Source organism: Meleagris gallopavo, chromosome 4 (genome assembly GCF_905368555.1).
Source record: "Meleagris gallopavo chromosome 4, MGAL_WU_HG_1.1, whole genome shotgun sequence".
NCBI lineage: Eukaryota > Metazoa > Chordata > Aves > Galliformes > Phasianidae > Meleagris > Meleagris gallopavo.
The window spans coordinates 55013606-55040910 of record NC_139407.1 but is presented as its reverse complement, the minus strand read 5'-3'; the positions used below and the strand labels follow the sequence as shown (position 1 = coordinate 55040910).

The 27305-nt window shown below is 35.5% G+C and overlaps 1 long non-coding RNA gene across 2 annotated transcripts in view; it reads right to left on the bottom strand.

Moving 5' to 3' along the window:
• Positions 1-2689: 2689 nt before the first annotated feature.
• The window catches only part of LOC146544517 (uncharacterized), a 48445-nt gene continuing 23829 nt past the window's right edge, over positions 2690-27305 (bottom strand). The window contains exon 3 of one of the 2 annotated variants that reach the window (XR_014883202.1): positions 2690-3507. This is a non-coding gene — a long non-coding RNA (uncharacterized LOC146544517). Of the gene's footprint in view, positions 3508-20223; positions 25411-27305 lie in introns of those variants that run through there. The other variant, XR_014883201.1, reaches the window with a different exon arrangement.

Below are 27305 nucleotides of genomic sequence, written 5' to 3'. Positions count from 1 at the left end.
GCAGAAATATGAAACTAGAATATTGATTAAGAGAAAAAAATATAAGCAAAAGCTTTCCATTTTTTTTTAAAGCTTTTTTAAAAGTATTGCTGATACTCCATGTCAATTTTTATTTTTAACCACATAATTCCCCTCTGTACATTTTCAAACTATAACATTTCAAGAATTTACATATTCTTAATACTTCTCTTCAAATATTTAGTTTTCCACATTAAACATTTAGGGAATTTAAATTTAATTTTTCTTCACTATTGATTATCTGGATCCCAACAACTTTTCTACACTTCTCCTTTCTATGAAGTAAACAAATGAAGCTATGGGTCTCCCTGGTTTCTCAAGTACTATATATTACAGCCACTCTCAGCTTAGCCCCTTTTATGAACACTTCATGGTTTCTGCATTTTGAAATGTCAGAATAATGGAGATCCTTTGTTATGGACATTGTAGTGCTCGTACTTCCTGCTTCAGATTGTCATTCAGACTTGCATTCTTCAAAAGTTTCCTGCAATTATTTTCTTGGCATTTCTATCTTTCACTTCAGTCCAAATGGTTTATGTTGGCAGGAAATTTGCAAATGTCATTCCTTTCTTCTGATATTCTCCTTAAATATATATTATACCACATGCTCCAATCCTCCTGAATTACTCTTTAATGGGCTTCATACCATTTTATCTTAGGTCTCTTTTCAGACTAAGCTAGAAGTCATTTCTTTGTAATTCATCATGTTTTGGTTAAAAATAATAATAATGTTCATTTTATACCTACAGTTCAGCTATGTGTTCATTATCCCTTCTTGTATCTGAAAAGAAACAATATTTCAAAATGCTTTGGCTCCTTTTCTTTAGGAAACCACCATGTTTTTCTTTTCACTTGTTACTTTTTCCTTCATTGCACCAATCTGCTTTAACAACACTTACCTGCCATCAATTTCCGTCTGTCTCTTTCTTTCTCATTCAGATGCAGTTTCTGTTCAATAGCTTTCAGCTTCCACCTGTGACTGGCAGGAAAGCTGCAAGTACATCTCTGCACCTTCTCTTCCCCACAGTCTCAAGAGGAGATGTCTGAACCACGTTTTCAAAAGCTCAGATCTCCACTCTTTGTCATTTATACCCACATATACATTAGCTGCCTTCCCTTGCCATCTAAATTATCTTATCACTGAGCTGTCTACAACTCTCTTTAGTGTAAAAATTTCATTTCACAGCAAGTACTGCACTTTCCCTGTCAGTTCTTTAATTACAATGTCAGGAAAATTGGTGGCAGTTGAAGAGGAAAGGATTATTTCTCTTATGCTTTGAGGGTGGAGGTTGTGTGTGCTGGGAAGGGGAGAGGGAGATAAATGCAGTAAAGAAAAAAAAAACTGTCTAAAAAGAGGAGAAAATATGTCTTTTCCAGGACAATCTATAAAAAAATTATTTGCACTCTTTCCTAGACTTTCAGACTCTCAGACACAGGAAAGAGTCTACGTATCTCTAAAACCATCTTTAGTATCACAGATCATTCAGGTGCTGTCTTTAATTTTATTGGCACTTTTTAACTTGTCATTAGAAATAGGTTGCAGAAACTTTCCTCTGAATACTTCCATCCAAACAAAAGTACTTCATTATTCATTTAAGTAAACACGTCATAGATTCTGTATTTCTCTTCTGTGAAGTGCTTTACAGTGTTTTGCATCTGCTCCATCCCTCTTTTTTGAAGGGATCCTAGAACTGCTTAACTACATGAGAAGATATTACTAACATCTAGATCTATGGTGAGTTTTCAATACTGTACCTCCCATCTTCACTCTAAGTGGTGGAAGGATGCCAGTTTACATTGTTGAAGATTTAAATACCAGAGCTATGAATCTGGAAAAGTCTGATGGCTTAGTTTTCTGTGTCACTAAGCACAGAATAAGTAATTTTGAGAATCAGATCTTTTTCTTTTGACCGTCTCTGCTACTTTTCTGATAATTCTTTGCAGAGCATGGTGCTGCACAAGATCTTAATTACAGATGAGATATTTTGTGATTAACATTTGAAAGATTTTCCGTACACATGAACCCTGCAGGAGTTACTGGAGAAGTGATGATGAAAGGATACATTTGTGATTACAACCTGAGCATTTTGTTATTATCATTACTTTGATAGACAGAAAAATAGATAAATACTTTACTTCCTCCTCTGTAAAACATTACTTCCAATTTTTTTCCCCATGGACGTCAGAAATCCTCTTTATTTCCTGTCTGCGAATAGCACTCCTTTTGGTGATGATACACTGAATCAAACATATTCTGAAGCAGGACATTATTCTACCTAACAGGTGTTTCAAACAAGTTTATGTGCGTCTGCGTGTGTGTGTGTCTAAGTGTCTAGACGAGCACATAAATTTTAAATTTTTCTTTATTTACTTTCAGATGTTCACATGTACCATGAAAACCTAGCTCATGATTTGGATTATGAGAATCTTCCTCAGCATATTCACCTAGATGTGAGAAATCAGTGGCATATCATTTCTATTACAGGGATATGTGCAATGGTAAACATAAGGACTATGATTACTTGTCTGTGTAAGCAATGCATTCCTCTATCTTAACTGGGTGAAAAAGATAGTGGTAAGTGCTTCCAAAATGTCAAGTATTTAAAATAAATACAATGAGAACAATGATGTCAGTAGAGGTCATCCAAAAAGAAGCAATTTGAAAGCTCACATTCTGTTCAGATTTTATTATTTGCCTAAAAATCTTACACGTGTGTGATAGGAACTTTAAGCATTTATTATTAAAAATGAAACAGTAACATATTTTCATATTTTTGAAGACGTAGGAATATCAGAAAGACAAGTTCTTTCAAATTCCTTTATTAATTAATTAAATTCTTTCTGATAATACTCATCCGTAGATTTTTCCTTACTTCTAATTTCTTGTTTTTCTAGAACTCTGCTCTAGGTACAGTTTTCATTTCTATTTTTAGTGAATGAATGGATAAAATAACTTTTATAGCAGATGGCTTGCCTTTTTAATTATGTTTAATAATGTCTATAAATACTAATATTGTGTATTCAGAAATATCCAAGCTTAGAATTGAAGCCGATCTGGAATTGCCACATCATGAACGTTCTGGCAGACTTAAAAGCATATGCATATTAGTGCATACATATGCATTAGTATATATTAATCCATTATGAGTTTGAGCAACATGAGGGATTTTGGAAGCATGAATTCCTTTCCATATCCATATGCAAGCAGCTTCTCAGTGTTTCCTAGAAGGAGACTTTACATCCTCTTGGGACAGCCTGTGCCAGAGCTCCATCACCTGCACAGCACAAAAGTGCTGCCTGGCATTCAGTGGAAACCTCCTGTGTTCTGGTTTTTCCCATTTGTTTCTTTTCCTGGCACCGGGCATCACTGAAAAGAGCCTCCTTCTTTCCACTATTCCTTCAGGTATTTACAGACATTCGTGTGATTCTTCCTGAGCCTCCTCTTCTCCAGACTTCTTTTCAGGACAGAGCCTTATTGTCGAAATGCTTCTACAAAATATGGAAATTTCAGTCTTATTTTCTACGTAGGTATCTGATACTGTCTTTTTGTTTACCATGCATAAAAATAGGTAAAATAATACTTTGATACTGTGTAATTGTGAAGCTGCACAACTATTGATATTGATCACCATTGGCAACATTTTAATAAAATTGTGCAAATGTAGAATGGAATATTTTCTACATTCCTAGTGTAGAATTTTAAGTGCTCCTTAACATTTTTCCTAATTTGATGGTATTTTAAAACCACGTTGAGAGTTTAAAGAAGCAAACAAAAAACAGTTTGGGGTAGTGTTATTATCTTCTGATCCTTGTTAGACATGTTTTTCCTGCTGTGTCTTCTATAAAATATGATTTCTATATATCAGTACTTCATTAATGCTAGTACCTAGATATACTTTTAATTCTACCTCTACTTTTTACTTCAGACTATAGAAGGGTCATAACATATATTATTGTTAAATCCTAAGTCAGATAACAAAGGAGTTCATAACTCTTATTTTTTTGAGAAAATGAATCATATATTTTGTCATTCATTTTTTTTTTCCCAAAGTTTTGTACAGAGAACAACAGTTTGATTTAGTAATAGCCTAATATTATGTTGTGTGTGGGTATCTTTGGTAAATGCCTATTAAATCTGTAGATCTTGATCCCAAGCCAATTGAAAGACTCCTGCAGACTTGAAAATGGATTATGTTACCCTTAAAATCAGGGAGCAAGGAAATTTTTCTTTCAAGTCATTCTTAAATTCATTGTGACTGAAAGTCACAAAGTAGGGAGACAGTACAAGCTCAAATAGCACCTTTGTGCATCAGAAGTTTTATTTTACTAAGAAACTCTGGTGAATATTCATGGTATAGAAACTCTTGAAAACCATCCTCGTGATAGAGTAAGATCCAATTGCATAGAGTAAAATTTCTCAAACCAAACAAAGTACAATACTTGAGGAAGAGCAAAAGAAATACAAATAGGCCTGCTATCATTTTCATTACAATTCACATTATTAATTCCAGTAGTTGTTTTTAGTGTAATTGTGGGTGATACATACTAAATGGAGACAATTTTAAAAATAAAAGTTAATGCATATATATCTAAGTATCTACTGCCATACTTTCTATCCTATCTATGCTTGTTACATTCATAACATAGCTAGTTTATTTATAGTTCAATTCTAAAGCATTTAGTGATATCTTTTCTTAACTTTTCTTGATTTTAGGAATCTCTGCTTGGAATATGACTATAACTGACAGGAGTAAGAAGACTGAGCACAATGATGATCTGAATGCTAACATTTACATTTGTCATGTGAATGTGAATGTATATGTAATTGAAAGCTGGAAATAATGTCAGTGTATGAATGGATACTTGATGGGTGACAGCTTTTGTCAAGAAGTGTTTAAAAATAATTTTTGAAATAATATGCTAAACTGAAATGTGAAAATGACATCACAGTATTACAAAGTAATAGCCCATCTTGTATTCCATATATTACATTTATTTTCTAGAAAGACAATGGCATTCTGGGAATGTTTTATAAAGTTTTTAAAAGAGAAGAATAGCATTTTTTCCTATAAATCCCAGTATCATAAATGCTAACATGAATCAAAATTATATACAGGGCTTAAAGGGCTCATAAAATTTCTCTAAATGATCTAAGTAGCTACTTTCTTCCTGGGTTTAAATTCAGAACTTAAAACTTGATCAAACTGGAAGCCAGTTTCAAATCCACATAGGGCAACAGGTATGGGACTTCAAAATGAACAGCCATTATATTGGGAAAAAAAACAGCTCCCACTGACCCATAACTGCACTTCTTGGAGCACTAAGGGTATGTGAGGCTCTGTGACAGTCTTTTTTTAAAAAACTGCTTGAAAATGTTGGGAATTTGGTCAGTTTGAAAACATATTCTGGTACAGAAACTGACAGAGAGTAATAGAAGCAGAGAAAGTCCAGACAGGTGAATATTACAGGCATGCAATAAGTTGAATTGTATCAATAGTGGAAATATAAGACACTTAATTATTTAATAAATATGCAGAGTTTTGGTAGACAGCATAAGCATGATGAGCTTATTAATACCAAAATGCTACAGAACATGAACAATTAGGAATGTGGTTTCCTCAGTAAGAAGGATGGTTTCCTTTGACTTCTTTATAAGTAAAATCAGTCACTGTGGTCATTCACTGGACATGCTTGGAAACTGCAGGAATTAAATGATTCACCTTGGTATCTTGGTATATTACAGCTGTCAAATTTGCATGCATAGTTTTTCTTCAGCCTTTTGTTGACTTATTTTTGTGTGCTACTCCAGTTCTTATTCTAATCAACATATATTAGTGACATTTTCCAGTAACACAAACCAAAACTTAATTATCAGTCAGATATAGGTATTTTTTTCCCCATCTCTACAGAGAAAAAAATCAGGTGTGAAAATATATTGACCCAGGATGGGAGAGCAGCAGGGAAGGGAGATGGAAGGTCAAAGTAGCACTCCCTTTGGAGTGGCAAGGAATGAAATATATAGTAGTTTGAGATATTGCAGAAATTCTTTCCATAATCCTTTGTGGACTCTATTTTGTTATGTGACGGACAATCTCACTGTGAGATGGCATCCACCATTCTTCTATTGTTTCTCTATGGTTTTTCTTATGCTATTTCTGATGGTTTTACAATCTCTGGAGCCCAATCATAAACCAAGCCTCAAGATTATGAACCTAATACCATAACAGCCAGTACAACAAGCAGAGAATAAAGCAGTTGTGTTCATGGCAATCAATATTAATGAGGATCACAGCATTTCATCAGGGCTTTTTTGCTGAAAAGGCTGCAGAGTGGACAAATAATTTTCATCATGTTATATGGTCTAGCTGAGAACCATGAAATTCAGCTATTTCCATGAAAATGAAATATATGACCTTCTGCCCTCAATTTTGGTAAAAACAGAAGTTTCTAAGTAACCTTTTTTTCTTTTTCTTTTTCTTTTCCTTTTTCTTTTTCTTTTTCTTTTCCTTTTTCTTTTTCTTTTTCTTTTTCTTCTTCTTTTTCTTTTTCTTTTTCTTTTCTTTTCTTTTCTTTTCTTTTTTTTTCTTTTCTTTTCTTTTCTTTTCTTTTCTTTTCTTTTCTTTTCTTTTCTTTTCTTTTCTTTTCTTTTCTTTTCTTTTCTTTTCTTTTCTTTTCTTTTCTTTTTCTTTTTCTTTTTTTTAAATAAGCAGTTTCAAAGACTTAGTAAAATAAATTTTGAGTTTTTTTCAAAGTATATTAAAGTCAGAAGGAATTGTTTGGATTAAAGTCCAATCTCTTGTTCAACACCAGGCTTCCAGTCTTTCATTCTTGCTCAGAAGACTTTATAGACCTTAGCTTCTGTTTTGATAAAAGTCATACCTTCAGAGGAACATCCTTTCCTGGCCAGAAGATTGAAGGGATGGAGAATCCAGCACAAGTAAGCTAAATTTAGCACAAATTTTAATATCCTTTATTGCTAATTTAAACTTTAAAAAAAAAAATCCCACAGAAAGGACCTTAGTCACAGTTTGTCTTTGTTTTCTAATATAGCACCTATTGCAAATTTTATTTTGTCAAAGCCCATGCAATGTTTAGAGGTCTTTACTTCTTCTAGGATAGCTTCTCAGTTGCAGGATGAGATGACCTTAGAATAGCCAAAAATGTGATAATTGAGAAATTTGCAGTTAGTAATGGGTACACCACTTTGTGTTCTTCCTAATTTGCAACAGGAATATGAACCACAGTATGCTGTACTCCATGTAGGTGTACACACTGCCTTTCAGTTCTCACTGCTCTAGTCAGTAATCAATAGGCAGTAAATTACAAGCTGAATCTGTTTTGCCCATGACAAGTACTGGGGAGCGATCTCCTTGTCCTTATGTCAATCCATGATTTTTTTTTCACTGTTTTCTCCCTCTGTCCTTCTGTGAAGAGGTAGTGAGAGCAATGTAGTGGCTTTTAGCTACCTACCAGTAACTGCCAACCACACCAGTGAAATCTGCCATCAAATCTTTGCTCCATAATGGTTCTACAAATACATCACTCTTTAACTGAATAGGAAGCTTTATGAGTGTCAAACAACTCTTATTTTTTTGCTATTTGCTCTCAGCCTGACTGAGGATAAGGAAAACAGTTTAGAGTCAAATTTCTTGTATCTATCATTCAAACACAGATCTTCGTGCATCAGGTAAAGGCTAGAGAAGAATGGAAATTGTGATTGCCTTAGGATCATATCTCATCCCCCAAAGTGAATTACTGAAGTTTAGACAACTGTGCTAAGAAACAGGCAACTTCCACTTGCAGCAATTCCCTAATATTGTCCTTATGAATGTACTGCATTACTCAGACTAGTATCTGTGTGCAACGCTGATGTATGAACTGTTGCCAGTTGTGAGATGGCTCAACTGTGAACTTCAGAGACCCACCATACTATGCAGTACTATCCAGATATGAAATCTGTTCTCTGTAAATACATCATTTTCTTCGCGTAGTGTTGAATTGTTTTTGTCTCTTGTGGACTGAAATGAGAAGATGGCATGACATGCTTCTCTGACAAATGTATGCATCACTAACTTCCTGAAATAACAAGTACACTACATGTCTGCAAAGGAGCAATGGTTGGTTCTTAAAATGCACATACATATTTTATAGCCTCATTAGAGTAGACTGGCTTTATATTTCTCTTTTAAAGTCTTGTATTTTTAGTTAGATATTTTCCCTTTGTGACAGTCAATCTAACAAAATTATGATAATTGGATTTATCAACATATCATTTGTTGCCCTCTGGGTGAAATTCACTTGCTCTCTAGTGAACAGATGAGAACTGAATGAATCACATATTTCTTACACAGGAAAGAATCAGATATTTTGCAGCAGCATAAATGTGCATGGTTATAATTATTTTACTTGTTTTTATTTGAAATGTGGGAAGATTAGGAAGAGAAAGAAAATGACTTCATGTAACATATTGCATTTCAGAATGTGTAATTGCAGGTATACAAAAATCAGACTTCAGAATGGCGTTTATAAAATTAAATGCATAGTGGAAAAAGTTTTCATGGAAAATTTGTATCTGAGTATTTTGTCATAAGATTGGCACTGTATTGGGTGGCTTAAACCATGTATTAAAGGTAGTGTTCACAAGAATTACTTTATCATTTGGAAATTGATTTAGTAAATCACATTTTCCCAATTGTAGCAGAGCAACAAGGCCTCTCCTTGGAGTAGGACCCAATTTATCTGGCAGGTAGAGTCACTGTAGCTGCATATTTATTATTTGTCTTATTTCAAAGGCAAGATTCTATAATAAGGAAGAAGAGTAGCTCCTCACTGCACCTGCCTGTGCTGTAAGTAAAATATCAGGTGAGCCACAGCTTTAAGTTTCATTCAAAATCTGAGAGCTGGAAGTTTTGTTAAACAAAGTGAAAAGCATCACAGAATCACAGAATCACAGAATTGTAGGGGTTGGAAGGGACCTCTAGAGATCATCAAGACCAACGCCCCTGCCAAAGCAGGTTCCCTACACCAGGTCACACAGGTAGGCGTCCAGGCGAGACTTGAATGTCTCCAGAGAAGGAGACTCCACAACCTCCCTGGGCAGCCTGTTCCAGTGCTCCGTCACCCTCACCATAAAGAAGTTCTTACGCACATTCGTGCGAAACTTCCTATGCTGCAGCTTATGTCTGTTTCCCCTCGTCCTGTCTCCACGCACCACTGAAAAGAGACTGGCCTCACCGCTATGGCCGTCACACCTCAGATATTTATAAACCTGGATCAGGTCCCCTCTCAGTCGTCTCTTCTCAAGGCTAAACAGACCCAGTTCACTTAGCCTTTCTTCATAGGGGAGATGCTCCAGGCCCTTCACCATCTTTGTGGCCCTCCGCTGGACTCTTTCCAAGAGATCCCTGTCTTTTTTGTACTGGGGAGCCCAGAACTGGACACAATACTCCAGATGAGGCCTTACCAGGGCAGAGTAGAGGGGGAGGATCACCTCCCTCGACCTGCTGGACACGCTCTTTTTAATGTACCCCAGAATGCCATTGGCCTTTTTGGCCACGAGGGCACACTGCTGGCTCATGGCCAACCTGTCATCCACCAGGATGCCCAGGTCCCTCTCTGCAGAGAAAAGTACATGAAGACTGACTTGTTTTGATGGAAGCCTATATCTTAATATTGACTTATTAACCAATATAGTAAATTCATGCATTGACAGCCCCAAAATAGAAAACTATAAGCCAGGCTTCAAAAAAGATTCCATCCACAGATTACACGTTTTATTAAAGATATTATGAATCAGTCTGTTTACTGATTTCTCAGGGGACTTCCTCCTCGTGTTTTCTAATATAACATGTATATGTGAATCTTTCCAATTCTTACTCATATTCATCTTGTAAATTTTGTATTCAGTGTATACTGTGTAATGTAAATTGTGTGCACAATCTGTACTGCAAGAACTGCTCTGAAAGTAGTGCCTTCACTTTTATTATATCAGTCCATGACATCAGAGGTGGATGTTGATGCTGCAGTAGTAAAGGTGGAACCTTCCCACCAATATTCTGTTACATTTTGTTGCTGTGTGACATATGGTAGCAGAGGGGCAGTCTAACAAAGTAGTATCTAAATAGAAGATGTCATTGAATTCCTCCATGTGGAAAAAATTCCACCCGTTGACATTCACTGATGCATGTTGAACGTTTATGGAGACCAAACGTCATATGTGAGCACAGTGATCATGAAATATTTCATTTGCTAGGACTTTAAAGCTTACCTTTTCTTAGCAGACCAATCATCTGAAATTTATAATAACTTAGATATTTTAGATGTTGAGATTTGTTTCTCTGTGTTATTTGTGTCTTAGATTGTTCAAGATTTTAGCAAATTTATTTTAAGCTATCCAGTTTCAAATAGTTTCATTTGTTTGGGTAGGTTCTTTAAACTTTCCTTGTTCAGCTCAGGGTAAACAAGATTAGATTTTCTTCTTAAGGTTCTCAAAAATTTGGTCACAGACTCACTTTTTACATCAAGCGTCTGAGCTTAATGGTCAGAAATGCCCTCCACAAGAACTCTGATGGCAAGGCTGTTTTCTAGAGGCAAGATAGCTGCAGGTAGCCACATGCAGACTTAGGGACTTCTGAAATGATAAATCACTGATCTCACCCCAGAGCTGCCATTCATACCGCATTAGAGGAGCAAACAAGCTTCTGCTGTTCTGCCTGTAGAGCTGAGCTGACATAAAGAAGGTCTTGTAATGTGCCCCCTGTAAATGATTATAGTACCTGACACTCCCTCACTCTTGCTTTTGAAAAGAAGAGCCCTTCTTGAGAAGCTACTTCCTTCTAATAGTGCAAAGGTGTAAGAAAGGACCCTCGATGCAGCTGTCTGGGACATTTTCTGCCTCTGTATATGTGTGTCTGATTCATACCGAGGTCAGCATTTTTTAGTCTTAAAAGTAGCAAACGAAGGAAGGTCTTATTTACCCCAAATTGAATCATCTCATAAAATATAAATGAATAAAATCATCATCCAAAAACATTAAAATCTACTCTTGAGAAGTATTGATATAAGCAAAAGTCCAGTGTGCCAGCAAGTAATTGATCAGGAATGCTATGTGGGTTTTTTATTTCATTTGGTATCAGAATATAAATATCACATGAATATTTTCCAAATCTAAGCACCATTTCATGGTAATGTAGGACTTTGCATAGAATATGCTATTTTATATTTTAATAAATCCTTGGCACACAGTACGGTTGTGCTCAATCTTAAATACTCCAAACATTATAAATTAGTCTAAATCCTAAAATCCTTATTCACTCCTTAGAGAAAAAGAAAGAAAGAAAGGAAGAGAGAAAGAAAGGAAGAAAGGAAGAAAGGAAGAAAGAAAGAAAGAAAGGAAGAAAGAAAGAAAGAAAGAAAGAAAGAAAGAAAGAAAGAAAGAAAGAAAGAAAGAAAGAAAGAAAGAAAGAAGGAAGGAAGGAAAGGAAGAACCCTGTTCTTGTAGAAACTTGTTGTTTATCTGCTGCTTCATAGGAAGAAAAATGGGATTTTTTTTTAATAGAAAAACTAACACAGAATATTTTGGCTTTAAAACCGTATCTGTGATAATAATGAAAGACTTTTCTTAAAGACATTAAGAGTCAAAAGTTGTTAGGCAATTTTTTTTATGCCTCTTACACCTAGATAAAGCTGTATGTGCACAGGTTAATAAGTTCTAAAATGTTGAATTTTAACTTAGAGTCCTGTATACGTTAAGGGATATACAAAGAAGGGAGGTAATCTTGGCTCTCTGGTTCCTTGCAGGCTCCAGGTTTGTTTCAAATATATCTATATGAAAGTCTTGTATTAAAAGAAATATTTCCTTTTTTATGTATATGCAAATGCAGCAAGTATTTTCTTATCTAGGTTAGTTTATTTGTTTAAATAGCTCACATATACAGATGAATGATTTGAAAGGAAATATGAATGCTTGTGTGATGGATATGGTTGTTGAGTGATGTCTGTAGGGACTGCTTAGTGTTGATAAATAACCAAGGAATTTGTCTATCAACATTTTGCATAAATGTCAGTCACAGAACTTGTGGTTGGACTGACACAGCCCTAAATGACAAAATATTTCTCATTTATGTACCAGCTTTAAAGGGTAAGAATAGGGAAATAGAGAACTTATCTCAGAGTAGCATACATTTTTTGAATGTGGGTGTCCTCCAGCAGTCTTCTCTGATTGCACCCTGTGAGACTTTACAGGATGCAAATAAAACCCAGGCCAACTCATATCTTTAGCAGTTTGTAATGCGAATATGTTCCATCCTTAAAATATTACATTTCAAAGACTCCTTTACATAATTTCCAGCATCAGATTAGTCAAGTTTACAGGCCCTCTAAAACAAGACTGCCATTTCAAATGTGAGAAGTGGAAAGATAAGAAAGCTACACAGTATATGCACTAATACGGCTTACACTTACTCAGAAAATTAACAAATTAAATGTAAAAATCCGAAATTCCCACGGGGCTGGAGCAGTAACAAAAAATAAATAATAAAGGAATAGAATATTTTGACAGATTATATTTCTCCTTATGTTTAGGTAAAAATAGATATTTTCATTTTAGAGAAATCTGAATAGGCCAACCCCAAAAGCACAGAGTGTAACTCTGAAAGAAATAGACAAAATGTTATCTTCCCAGTATGAGGACTGCACTCTGAGTTAGCTGTCTCCAGAGTAGTTAAGAGTGTGCATACAATGTTCACAGTCAGCCCCTGTGAGTTGATAAAGCACACCTATTATTTCAGATTAGGAAAGCTTAGAGAATTTCTCAAGTGTTCAACTTTTCCCTAATTACTCATCTTAAAATAGCCTGAGATTGGTATGCATAACAGTTATCACAACATCTTCATACCACCAATCTCTTTGCTTTTAAAATCCCTGTTAAGTGATATACACAGGCTTATCTCTGCTCTCTTTGAAACTGCTGTAAAGCACGGATAAGTTGAGGTCTTTCTTGGTTTACACAAATATGAATTAGCAGAACCAGAACCAAAGGTCTTACAAGAATTGTCTACAAGGCCCCAGAGCAACAAGATGCAACCTCGAAGAAACTGGTCAGTGCTGGGCCTGTGAAGCATCAGTAGACTGAGCTAGAATTCCTTCAGATAATTTTCATTAAAAAAAAGATATAAAACTCTAAGTGCCTTGAGACTCATCTTTTCTAGCTGAGCAGCAGTATTTGCAAATAACAGAAAATCACCTTTGTGCAACAGTCTAAATCTAAAATTCTTGTAGCTATTTAAAATTTTGAAAACTGTGAAAATAAATGACAAATTTCATTGGCTTAGATGTTACTTTGGCTTCATATATATATCCCAAAATTCCAATTAAAAATGGAGTAAGTTGAAGCTATCTTTCATGTTAAACAGGTATGGAAGATAATAACAGAGAAGGCACCTGTATTAAAACTAAATACTACTAGAAATGGTAGATACAGAGGTTGAGATTTCTACCTAGTGCCCTACTCAGCATGGAGCAGGATAAGCTTTGCTTTGTTGACTTCAGTGAAATTTCAGAGAACTCTGACACTTACAAAGTCAGGACTTTTATAGGGAAGGATTCCTGAAAAACCACAATTAAAGAATTCCAATATGAAGTGTATGTGGACGCATTAAAAATACTTTTTTCAAGCCTTCAGAACCGTATTAAATATAGAGATACAGAGGGACAGATGAACGTAACATAATGGGGACCTGGATGTACTGCCACAATAGAGTAAAAAATTGATATTCGGTCAGTTTTCTCTGAATTTCTGTGAGCTCCCAAATTCAGTAATTCTTGGTGTCTCTTATTGATTGTGGTGGAACTATTGAAACAGTGATATTTACTGAAAGATTTTTCTTTCATATGCATTCGCTGAACAAATGCCTTGGATGAGATAAAGTATCCAGTAATAATGACTGCTTTTGCTGTCATCTAGTCTTAATCCAAAGACAAACACCTAGGAAGTTTATAATGCACAAACACATTTACTTTCATTTGATGTGCAGATTTTAGTATGAGCAAATTGTTTGCAAAATAATTGAAGGTTTTAGGGCACAAAGAAAAATACAACTTTAACCAGTTACGATGGTGAGGAGCACAGCTCCTCAGGGTTACATGCAAAAAAAAGTTCCATCTGAAAAATGGAAAATAAGATCATAACTTAAGGATTGTACATAGGACTACGCATTTACTGAGACAGGAGAGTTTACTGGTGTACCTTTCAAGAACAAGTGAGAATGCTCTTCTTGCAGTCCATTTTAGTATCTCGGGAATTTTAGTTGATTTGGAAAATCCCTGGGCCTGAACGTACTGAGAGCACTTAATACACTCTGTTCTCTACTTGACATTGTTAACATACTCAGTACTTTTCTATACTGTGTTTCTCCAGAAACTCAAACAAACTTCAAAGATCAAACAGGAAACCTGTGTGAAAAAGACTTATACCTCTTTATAACTAGGTTTATTTTCAAATTAGTTACATTTTTAAATATTGGGTCCTTCAGCTGCAGCCAAAAACACCTCCTAAGGAAATACCAGAGCTCTCCTCTGTGGAGTACAGTTTCTGACATTAGGAAAATTTAGCTTAAAGGCAACTCCTTGATATCTGTGTCAGATTAGTTATTTATATAGATATGTATACACATTATACCATTGTATGCTATATGCACTTTTTTCCTTCCCATTCATTATGCATCAATCATTACTAGTTTGATTCTAGGTACATCTTCCACCCCTATCTGATTAAGAATTCATGTAATCTCTGGAAGGTATTATAAATTTAATTAAGCATTCCACCAGTGATCAAACATGTCATCTACAGTACTTGCTTATAAATAGAATACTACTGTAATTTTATTTTCTTACATTCTGTTCTTAAACTACATCATCTTGTTATTTATTTATTTATTTATTACCCCTAATATTCCTCTCCAAATACTATACACAGTGCAAATTTGTGTTACCTTTACTTTGTATCCATTTTAGTTTTGGAAAAAGTCATGCTAAGAAACTAAGAAAAATATTCTGAAACTTCTAAATATTTTTATTCCAGATAGTATATTTAATAACAATCAAAAAGCTGATGAAATGTATCTACAGTAGCTAGTTAACAAATGTAACTGCTGAATTATTAATTATTAATTATTAATTATTAATCTTTATAAACATATGGTTCAAGATTAGAGTACAACTTTTAAATCTGTGCTTTTTCTGTCTTTTTGCCTTTTGTTTTTCATTTTTGGGTTATACTCATCATCCTTTATTTATCATTTTAAAAGGTTTTGTTTAAACATTTCCTTTTTTTCTCTCTGAAATCTTCTAATAATGTAATATATTTTAAAAGTCTATTCAGAACTGAAGATTTTTTTAATCTTCTTTGCTGATTCATCCTGAATACTTTTCTTTTTCCTAAAGTGCTGTATGTTAACTTAGGATTTTATCCTTTTCCCATTGAAATCAGCTGGAAAATACCTTTGATTTTCATATGATAATACCTAGCACTTGAGCTGAGGCTGCTTGCTCCCTCAGAAATTGTCCCTGTGAAGTGTCCTGTCCCGAACTGCCTCAGTTGTGTTCCCACTTCAAAACCTCAAAGCAGTATGGAAGCCCTCCAATTGCGTTTAAAGTTCATCTGAAATGAGAGTTCTTTGTGAAAACAGATATCCTGCAAATTTCACAGAACACCTCATTTGGCCTTTGACACTTAGTAGTGTGTGGGTCTTATCTGCATCTAAGCTGAGGTCCTCTTCAAGCCTACGTAGCACCGCTACAGCAACAGTAATTATTACTAGTACTATGCTGGCTAAATGCATAGAAGCACTCCTTTAAAATATTAAATAATATATAATAATGTATAAATATTTATATAAAATTCAAATTAAGATAAAAGATTATATTAAGATAAGACATGCTAGAAGGAAGGGTTGCCATCCAGAGAGACTTGGACAGGCTTGAGAGGCCTACGCCAACCTTCTAAAGCTCAACAAGGCCATTTGCAAGGTCTTGTACTTGGACTGGGGCAATCCCAAGCACAAATACAGGCTGTGTAGAGAATGGCTTGAGGGCAGCCCTGAGGAGAAGAATTAGGGGTGTGAGAAACGCAACATGAGCCAGCAATGTGCACTTGCAAAGGTTAACTATATCCTGGGTTGCATCAAGAGAAACGTGGCCAGCAGGTCAAGTGAGGTGATCCTGTCCCTCTACTCTGCTCTCATGAGGCCCCTCCAGGAGTATTGTGTCCAGTTCTGGAGCCCTCAACACAAAAATGACATCGAGCTGTTGGAGCAAATCCAGAGAAGGGCCACGAAGATGATCAGAGGACTTGAATACCTCCTCTATGTGTACAAGCTGAGAAAGCCAGGGCTCTTCAGCCTGGAGAAGAGAAGGCTCCACTGGGGCCTTATAATGACCTAATGACCTAGTGTACCTGAAGAAGGCATGTAGTGAAACCAGAGGGACTTCACTGCAGGCTGAACTAGGTGTAGATGTCAAGATGTTGGTAGCAGTAGGGACTAATTATGGTTTAACACCAGCAAGCAGCTCAGAACCACACAGCAGCTTGCTCTCTCTCCTCGGCTGGAAGAGGGAAGGAATCAGGGAGGCAGAAGTGCAAGGACTCATGGCTGAGAAAACAGATCATATAATCTCTGTAAAGAAAATTAACTCTGTACCAGACAAAACCTTGACAAGACTTCAGCAATCACCTCTGCAAGAAGACAACACCAGAAACGCCAAGGTCAGAGAAGACGGAGAAGGCGCTCCAGGCACTTGAATAGCAATTTCTCTGCAGCTAATAGAAGTTAACAGGGGAGTACATACCTAATCTATAGCCCATAGGACCCCACTCCAGAGCATGTGGACATTTCCTGAATGAACTGCAGCCTGTAGAGAATTCACCATGGACAGGGAAAACATGAGGAGGAAGGAGCTTCAGAGAAGAACCAATATGTAGAGACCATACTCCTCATCCACTCTGCATATGTGGAGAGTGGGTTAAGAAATCAGAATTGAAAAAGTGAAGTTGTGTGTGAGAGATGAAAAAATTAGTTGTTTTAACGTTTATCTTCATTTCTCACTACTTAAATATGTTTTTAGAAGCAATACATTTCCAATTAGTTTTTCCCAAGTCAAATCTTCCTTGCCTGTAATAGTAAATAGTAAACAATCTCCCTGTCTTTATCTTGACCCATGCTTTCTCAACCTATTTTCTTCACTTCCACAATAAGGTGGAGAAGTGAGTGACTGGCTGTTAGGCAAGGTTAATCCACTACGTAGCCCCATGGTTTGACCAAACCTTGTCCAGCCCAGTTGGGTAGCAGAAGTTGAGGTAATTCAATGTTGGCTCTGTTTGTTTTTTTTTATTAGTCTTTTGGTGACTTTCCATGAACAATCTTGTAGTGTCGGCAGGTAAGATTGGTAGGCAATCTTCATTCAATCTGAGTCCAAGATGTCTATGATGGTGATGAGTACAGAACTTTGCTACAGGATTCAGGATGTTTCTAGGTGTATTTTGCTAGCATCAGCATAGACAGATTGTCATTGCTGGCCTTGGGTACGGATCCAAGCAGACTTGGAGAGATGCTGATGCCAAGAGAGGAGTCTAAGTGTTCAAAGACAAAAAGTAAAGCAGCTACCATTTTATTCTCTGAACTTTTCTGAAAGCTGGCTGAAGAAATGTTTTCCTCATTTCATTTTAGCTGCCAAGAACAAATTTATGATTTTTTTTGGCTCTCCTATATTAAGGACTATCTGACAACAATGACTGGACAAATGTGGTAAGTTAGAGGTCTTTTAGGAGAGGAGAGAGAGCAGCTGGCTTATAGCCATCAGTATTTAATATGCATTTTTTCCCAACAACTCAATTTTTTCAGGAAAAGGAGAGAGTGGGGAGAAATGAAAGTGAAAAGTTTGGGGATGGGATTACACTTGGAACTAACCACAGCAAGCTTCTCAGGAGTAAGCCAGTATTTTAGGTAATGCTATTTCTGGGGGATTTTTTGACCCATTTGGCTTGGAGATGTGTTTCTGAGACAACATGCTAATTCAATAGCTGCCAAAGATGAAACATGACCTAGCTCACCATGAGTGATGTAGTGAGAAATGCATTTATGAAGCTTCTGCTAGAGATGATTCTCCCTTATATCTGGATAATCTCTGAAGGTATGACAAAGAGTGCCTGTGGCAAAGAGAAACTTCCAGGTAGGCTTATCTTCTGATTGGAAATATTACTAATATACCAGTCCAGAGGTGAATAAATGTTTCATTTGACTCATTAGTCACACTTCGGTCATACAACTGTGACTGTAAGTACAAAGACACATTACCAATGTAGAGACAGTACAAAGCTCATCAAACTGCATCTTGGCCAGCTTCCCAGATTTCTGACAGCTCAGACTGAGTCTTTGAGAAGTCTACTTTCCTAGGATTAGTAATGGAATACGAGTGAACTGACAAAAACAGATGAAATCAGGCTAAGCCTGTAGAGAAGACAGGAACAGCATGAGATATGTGACTCAGACAGAAGCTTGTTGAGCCAGAAAGTTATTAAGGTTCTGGGCTACCTGCTCTAATGCATCCTGACTGAGCAGAGGGTTTAAGCAAGATCCCGCAGGTCCCTTCCATCTTCAACCATTCCATAGCTAACTAATTCTGTGAAACATATGTCTTGTCTTATCTAGAATTGAAGACTGTAGCAAGTTAGGATGGCTGATATTGCTTTGAACTGTCTTTCTGACGTAACTCACAGATCAGGCCAGTTGGAAATTGGAAAGCTCTCTAAATTGCACGTAAATATGAACATCCACTTGTTTCTTTTGCAGACACTCCGTTTAAACTGGATGAAAAACTATGAAAAGAAAAAGACTGGTAGGACAGACTGAAAACAAATGGCATCAGAGGGATTCTCTAAATAAATGAATTATTTATTAGTCTTTCCCCTCAACAGTGTTCTTCCGTGTTTTTGAATGCTGGATAAGGCAGAGTTGTTACCTTTCTCAAAGTGATGACAGTGATGGAGTTCATTCATATTAACAAGTGGAAGAGGGGAGTAAGTTGGGATAGGAAACAACTTCCCCCATTTATAGAAGAGGCTAGAGTCAAGGATGACAGAATTTCCTAGTTGTATTGGACAGAAATATATATTATGATTGACAGGTGTCATTTTAGACAAGTAGTCACTAAGTAGATTTTGGTCACGTGGTAACTCATATGAGCTTTTGGTAAATTTGGAGTAGGGGTCCTGAACATGCAGAGAATGCTAAGGGCTAAAAGTAGAGCTAATGTAGCTGTGTTGATTCTGTGTTTTTGAAATGGCTCCTGGAATACAGAGGTGGGGCTATGGAGTTGCAGGCTGTGTTGGGGATCCTCTGAAATAAGTACTGGCAGACTCCAGTCCCATCAAACAGTAGACACTGTGATATGCAGTGTTTACATCATTCACTTGTGTCACCAAGGGCTTGTCAAGGACTGAATGCCTTCAGGGCTTCTTCTTGTTCCAGAAAATTAGGTAAAGCTCTTTCTTGATGCCTTGAAGGATGACAGTATTGTTTGACAATGTGGATGGAGCAGTGATGGTAAAGAAGTGCTGAGAATGATTGGCAGCACTATATTAGTGCATTCTACCTTACAGTCTAGGTCAAATTTTCATGTAATCAGATGGAGCACTTCCAGGTATTTAAAATGTGAGACACCAAGCACTCATTTAGCTGTCTTCCTATCAAGACAGATAGGAAATATTAAATTTGAACAGTTAAAACATGCATTATTCTATCTGACAGAATGGATGTTGCCAACGGAGGACTACCTAAAAGTAAACATGAGGATTTGGGGATCCTTTTTCTTGAAAAGGAATGAATAAAAGATCCAATAGTTCCATTTAAATGACTTCAAGAATGGAAATGTTCATTAGCTCAGCTATCGACCTGGTATTTTCTACCTACAGACTGCTGCCAAGTTGTGTACTTTATGAATGTGAAGTGGAAAGAAGTACTTTATGACTTCCCTTTTTATGTACTCTTACAGCACCTTTGAAATCCCACCTACTCCAGTCCTGCCCTGCAGACAATTTTTCCATGCATTTATTATAGTAATTCTAAAAAATACATTAAATAGTTTCATGTTTCTTTATTGAAAAAACAGATGGAATTTTCTGATGCATTCATGTTGACATCATCCAGAATAGTCAGTCCTTGAATTCATACTGAGTTCATATCAATCTCCAAGACCCCTTAGAATGACAGTAAAATGCATTTTGTTTTCCAATTATCATTTGGCTTTATCAATTACTTGTTGGAACATTTTCATTAGTTTTCAGGTGCTACAGCATTAGTCCACCTATTTACATATGAGAATACCAGCTGATATTCTACCATATTCTACCAGCTGATAACAGTGTGCCCTTAGGATATATTTGTATATCAAAGTCAATACCAGAGGCATCCTCAATTGCTTTTAGTGAGCACTGACTTTTAAATATTTTGACATTTTGCAATTTAACTAGGGTAACAGAAGAGAGGGTCCTATGATCAATACAAAAATATTCTTTGATCTAATCAGTAATTCATTTTTCATAAATATGCAGATTTTTCAGCTGTCTAGTAGAACTGCTAATGGATAAGTGGAGGGGAAAGGGTTGTCTGTCAAGAGGAAAATAAATTCATTCCGCATGCTTGAAAAGCATGGCATAGGGGTTACAGTTACATCACAAAAAATGTATTATATTTTATTGCTTTTCCAAGAATGTTTTAATGTTAGAGCCACTATTTGCTACAGATTTATGTTATAGTGTCCCAAAACTTAAAGTAATAAAATAATTAGGAATTAGTTTGTCTCCATAACTAAGAAAGCACTTCAAAAGATGACACTGTGGACAAAAGGACATGTGCTTCATTACAAGTTATGCAGTTACATTGAAGTGTTTAGACCCAAAAATCCTTGATTTAAAATCCAAGAAATCAGCATCCAGGAACAAAACAAGAAGCTGAAATCAACTAGAAAACAAATTTATGTGAGACATACTTCTGGAGATGACTGGAGGATATGTTTAGTTACAGGTGAATGTACTTGGAATTACTTGCTGTAAGGGATGGAAGGAGAATCTTGGTGGGTAAGATGCCAGAGGAAATAAAGAGGAGAAAGCCTTGGGTTTTACATATAGACACCAGGTTTGGAAGTTAACAAAAAGACTTACTCCAAAGCTGATTAATACCTAAACTGAAATACTTTCATACAACTTTAAAATGATATGTATGGCAACCAGATATAAGAAATATTCATATAAAGAAAATTGAGGTAGTGTAAAATTCTCAGAATGCACCAAGGACAACAATGCACAAGACTGACTGAAACTTTTGAACATTGCAACTACAAGTTCTTGCTTAGTAAGTGACCATCAGCTTATACGACGATCAGCTATATGATATCATGCCTCTATACAGTAAAAAGAGGAGTCAATATGCACTTGAAATCTATTAATCTCATCAGTAGAATGTAATTGTTGGATTTCTTTTTTTACTAAACACATTATCTTTTTTCCTAATCTTTTTCTACAGTCGTAACTAGCTTTCTTGTCATCATAGACCACCTTCTCTCTGTTTTATAGACCTCTCTCAAATCTTTCTGGTTTTCTTAATCTTTCCCTCTCTGACATCAGATTTGATCACTTCTTTAACATTCAGCATCTCCTTCCTCCCTGAAAACTACATAACATTCAAGTTATAGAGTTTCATTCTGTCATGTAGCATGGACTTCTAATCCTAACCATTTTGTTGATTTTATTCCTTTGCCTTATCCTCATTATGTTCTCATTCTTTTCATATTTTATTTCTGGGATTTGTATAAAGTTTTGCTGAAAATAACATTTGAAAAATAATGAATACAAGGGGAACATAAAACTTTAAAGCTCACTTAGATCAAAAAGTTATTTTTTTTCCCTAAATCTGGTAATTTGGAAAGGACTTGTAGAAAGGAAAAAAAAGAAGTCCCAATTTTGTTACAGAATCCAAAGCTAGAACATAACCATGTTTTTATTCAGTTTCAAATCAAGTTGAATGCTTGAAAAAAGTTGACAAGTTGTTTGTTTGTTTGTTTTTTGTATTTTTTTAAATTAACTGTGATTTAAACTGTATGCTTATTTAGAAGGAAAAGTTTCAATTTGTTCTGTTTCTTTAAATGTGTGGAAGAGATGCGCTTATGTAAACTGTTCCAATTGTTAATTGCTCTCATTGTTATTAAACATATTATGTTATGGGCTTTTTTAAATTACTATTATTATCTAGTATAGATTTGTCTATATGCATTTATCTAATAAATAACTTTTTTTCTTTTTTTTTACCCCATTACATATTTTTACACTGTTATCAACCCATCCAGTAAACTTCTTTATGTAACCTTAAGCTCTTCTATTATTCTATAAAGGAATAGTTCTCCTGTTTCATTTTTTCTCTGTTTTTCACTTGCAAACCTCCTTATTTATTTATTTATTTATTTATTTATTTATTTATTTATTAGCATCTTTGCTGCTCTGACTTTATTTTTCAATATCTTTCAGTGGTCAATAGTAAGTATGAGATCAGGTCAGGCATTGAGACTGAATTTGGATTTATTAATTCAATCTGATTCACCAGTTTTGGAGACATAAGTGTGATTCTCTTGGTATTTTACCTGACTAGCATGATGTAGCAAAAATGCTAAATTATAGCCTGAACCAGTGAACCCACCTGGTGGGAAGGCAGGGCAAACCCAGGGGAGTTCAGGTGCATGCAATGCACCTAAGTGACCAGAAGTGGTGGAGCCAGGATCCACCTCTTCCCAGACCTCATTTAGGGGTTGGCAGTGGAGGTGAAGATATATTGCTGGAGTTCTCCACGTAACTGAAGTCTTCCAAAGATAAGCAAATTTTCTTCTTTAATTTCAGTGTCCGCAGCTGCTGTATTTGGGCTTGTATTCTTTTCCTGTAGCTGAAGACTTTGCTACCCTGCTGTTATGCTATACTTTCTATCACATTGTAGTGTCAAGTGTGGGTATACTAAAGTCAGTTTAAAAAATAAACACACAAAAAAGCAAACTCTTATGCTATTGATCTGATCTTATAGTATTAGTATTTAATTCACACAGATTTACCTCATCTACTTAACTGGTCTTGTTGCATGACTTTTAGTGTCTATAATGAGGGCATAACAAATAATGTATTATTTCTAAAAAATAGAAGGGAAATACATGAGTTCTATGTGGAAGGGTAACTTTTAAGGTGCAAAAAGCAAAATCTAACTTCCAGCTCTCTCTGCAGCAGTGTACTCTCTGTCTGCTTTGTTGATTTTGTTGCCTCATTGATGAAGGATAAATATATAGCTCTCAAACACTAGATTCATAGGATTAGGCTAAGCTTGGCTTGTTTTCTTTCTGTGTCATTTTAAACTTAGAAGCTAACTCCTGCATCATCATGTTAATCTTAGGGAAAAAAACTCCTAAAGTTTGTGATGAATATAAAATTTTAATTCTTTCCATTCACATCTATAACGGTAGATAATATCTTATCCTATTCATTGTCTCTGCAGTACTTAAAATCTTGTAACAAATATCTAAAATCTAGGGAAGCTCTTGATTATACGTGGAACTATAGAGAAGAAAAAAGCAATACAGGCATAGAAACAAAATCAAGAGCTTATTACAGAGCAATCACAATACCTCAGTAATAGATTATGAAGGCATGAATGTTAATGATCTCTTAAACATCATTATAATTGTTTTTATGGACTAATTCTCATTGAGTTAGTTATTAATGTAGTCAGGGTCAATGGCCTCAGTATGATTTCTCTCTACACCCACTTATCTATCCAAAGGAGAAATGACTGTACATAAGATTCTGTGGTTAGATTGCTCTATTATATAGCCTTGGATGACAAAATAGTGCTTCAGGAATTATTAAAGTAAACATAACTGAAAAAGGTCTCCCTGAAAGAAATGCCTCCTATTTATTTCCATGGAAATTAGAGTAGATACAAAAGAGTAAAATAACACTATATGTTAAAGTAAATTCTTAGTCATAAACTACTATTTGTCACACGGTCACCAGTAATTTGCTATGTATTTTCACCAGCTACGAACAAGAGCTGCCATGCCATGCTTGTAAAATATGCGCTATACAATATGACTCACTGTTGAAACACAGCACCTACCACCTCAGTGTTTTCACATGTAATAATTGCTCTCCAGTAAGCACTCAGCAAGTGTTGATGAGTGTCAATGGGTGCAATTTTTTCCACATGGAGGAATTCAGTGACACACGTTTGCTTCATATGTACTTCCAGGTCAGACTGCCCCCCTACCATCTGTCACATGGCAATGAAATGTAATGGAATACTGGTGGGAAGGTTCACCCTCTAGTGCCATACCACCAACACAGGTTCAATGCATATATCAAATAAACATTTCCCTTTGGATTTACAACTTTCTTTGAGGTAATCCTCTGGTATTTTTCTGATTAAATACAACAAGCACTTGCCTTTTCTTTGTTTTATCCATGCTGTTATAATTATAAGCAAAATCATGGGAGAAAAGTAGTATGATAAAGAAAGTAATAACTATCAAAATATGTAAAAGTGTTCTACTGGAATAATGGATCCATCACTCTTTCCTAAGCTTTATTTTCAAATATAATCATGCACTTAAATGGAGAAGCACAGATTCAATTCCCTTTCTCTCTTTCTATTTTTTATTTCATTCTGTCTTTAAAAGAGTCAAAATTCTTCTTTTAACAGATTTCAGAGGCTCATAACAATAGATTGCTGAGATAATGGCATCTATCAAGAACATATTTGGTGCAGGCGCTAAGGTCATTGATCTTTTAACACCAGTGAAATATATCGTTACACCATGTATGTTATACCATCTATCTATCTATCTATCTATATGTATCTATATATATGTATATATGTATGTATGTATATTCATATATATATGAAAGACTTTGAGAAATCAATTCTATAACTCAGGGCTCAGAAGAAATTTCTATTGAAGTGGTTATGATAATTGCATCAGCACTCTGGCCAGCACTGACCAAAGTCATTGCTTTTTTTTTTTTTCCAGCCTGATAGCAGGAGCACCCAATTTCCCCTTTATTAAATCTTCAGCTTGTTCTTGTTTACTCTTGCCAGGAGCTTGTTTTCCTTCTATTGTATGTGTCTTCCCCTGCCAGTTTCCATCTGTCTCTTTTTCCTTCACATTACTGCTTCATCAATGCATCATAGAAATGCTGATGCCATTGTCCGCATACATACTTGTCCACATCTGGATTCTTTAGGCTCCTCCCTTTTTACCTACATCTCCATTCCTTGTTATCCTTTGCCATTTTTCCCACTCTCTTCACTCCTGAAAATAAATAATTCAGACATTGAAGATCTGTAAAGCGTTTGGGATAATGAATTGCAATAGGAGGTACAATGCTGTTAAGCAACTGGACACTTACAATTAACAATTGATTAGTTGACAATTATGTGAGTAAGTGAAACAGATGGCTTTGCTAATCATGTGCAAGAGCTGCATAAATTCCTCTTTTCTTCCTCTTTTTTTGTTTACACCAAAATTCACTAGATTTTCACCCACTGACAAGAGCATCTCTGCAGCTTTGAAACTGATTTGATAGTTTACAAAATGCACCACTTCAGAACAAAGAGACATGATAATCTGAATGTAAAGCCTCAATTTGCTATATCAATCTGTACAGGTAATAAAAATTTGGCTGAAAAGCCATATAGAATTCTTCTGATATCTTTCAGCACTATGACTTGAGAACAGTTAGGGAGCTGCTTCATCTCAAATCAATAAGCACTGCATATGTTCTTATGAAAGACTAAATCGATGTATGCAGTGGTCCTAGCATCCATCCCTGCTTCTGCCAAAGTTAGTGGAGAAACTTCTGCCAGGTTCTGTAAAAGGAGGCTGGAGCCCTTAATTTTATTCTTTTTCGTTACTGTCAGTGAAGTCATTGTTCTGTATTGATTGACTTGTCTCTGAGAAAGGGAGAACAAAGTACAGAAAGAATGCTTTTGAACAGAAAGTTGCTGATCTTAGATTCTAATGTGTACTCCCTGCTGGCCAACTCCTGCAAACTTAGCTTATGCTAAGTAGTTACAATGAAGTAAAAATTACAGCCTAATATTTTGAGAATACATTTATTAATTTATTAAATTAATGTAGTTACATCTAAACCTTCCAGACATCAACAATAAATATTTTTCTGACTGCTGGTACTGTATTCACACCTATTCTAACTGTTCATATGTTGAAAAGAAAAAGAAAAGTTTAATAACTTTTTGTAACAATGTTGCTGTTCTGATACAATGACTGAGCCAATCCAGAAACTGCAATACTGTGTGATGGGTCAGATTGGCTTCCTTCCTTCTTTTCTATTATGAAACTAGCGAGGGAGACAGGTGATGAAAACATTCCTTTGAAGAATAATGGAAGAAGGAAATCACTGTGTTAGATTATTCAATTCGATCTCACTTTTTGTTTTCTCAAATAATTTCTAGTAACAGAGCCCTGGTACAGAGTGTGAAACAGCAGCATGCAACATCCATTTTTCTTTTTAAAACAGTTTTTTAGACAAAAACACACAAATATTAAAGCAAATGTTTGTCTCTTTTTAATGATCTATAACTCAAGAAGGTGTTGAAGCTACTGTTGAAAATGTTTTGTTTTCTCTTTCAGAAAGATTTATTTCCAGATAGGTTAAATGACGTTTTCTATATGAATTTATTCAGCACTTTAAAAACCTGAGTTTTGAATGGAAGGGATTGGACAACTTTGTTGTTGTTGTTGAATATAGTAGGAAGATGTTTCTCTGGAATGAAGAAAATAACTACAGGACAGAGAGCACTTTAATAATATCCTAATGCTAAATTAGAATGATTTATAAGAACTATTTCATTAATCCAAAGATGAAATCTTTTTATTTGCCAGCTTTCTGCAATTAATATTAAGCTTTCATGTGCTTCTTAAAATTACTCTATAGTACTTGTATCTGGGATTTTTGTGCTATGGAGAGGAAAATCTCTGGTTAAATAAGTAAGCAACTGATTTAGACAGTCTGTATTCTAATTCTCTCTTAATCCCTTTTCTTAGGTAAACGGCCTGCATATTCATGCTCATCCTTGTCACATTAATGTAAACTTCTTTTTTGAATTCATTTTGAACATATATCAGATATTGGAATGCCATTTGAAATTCATGGAGCTATGCAAGTTTATGCTAGCTGAGGAACT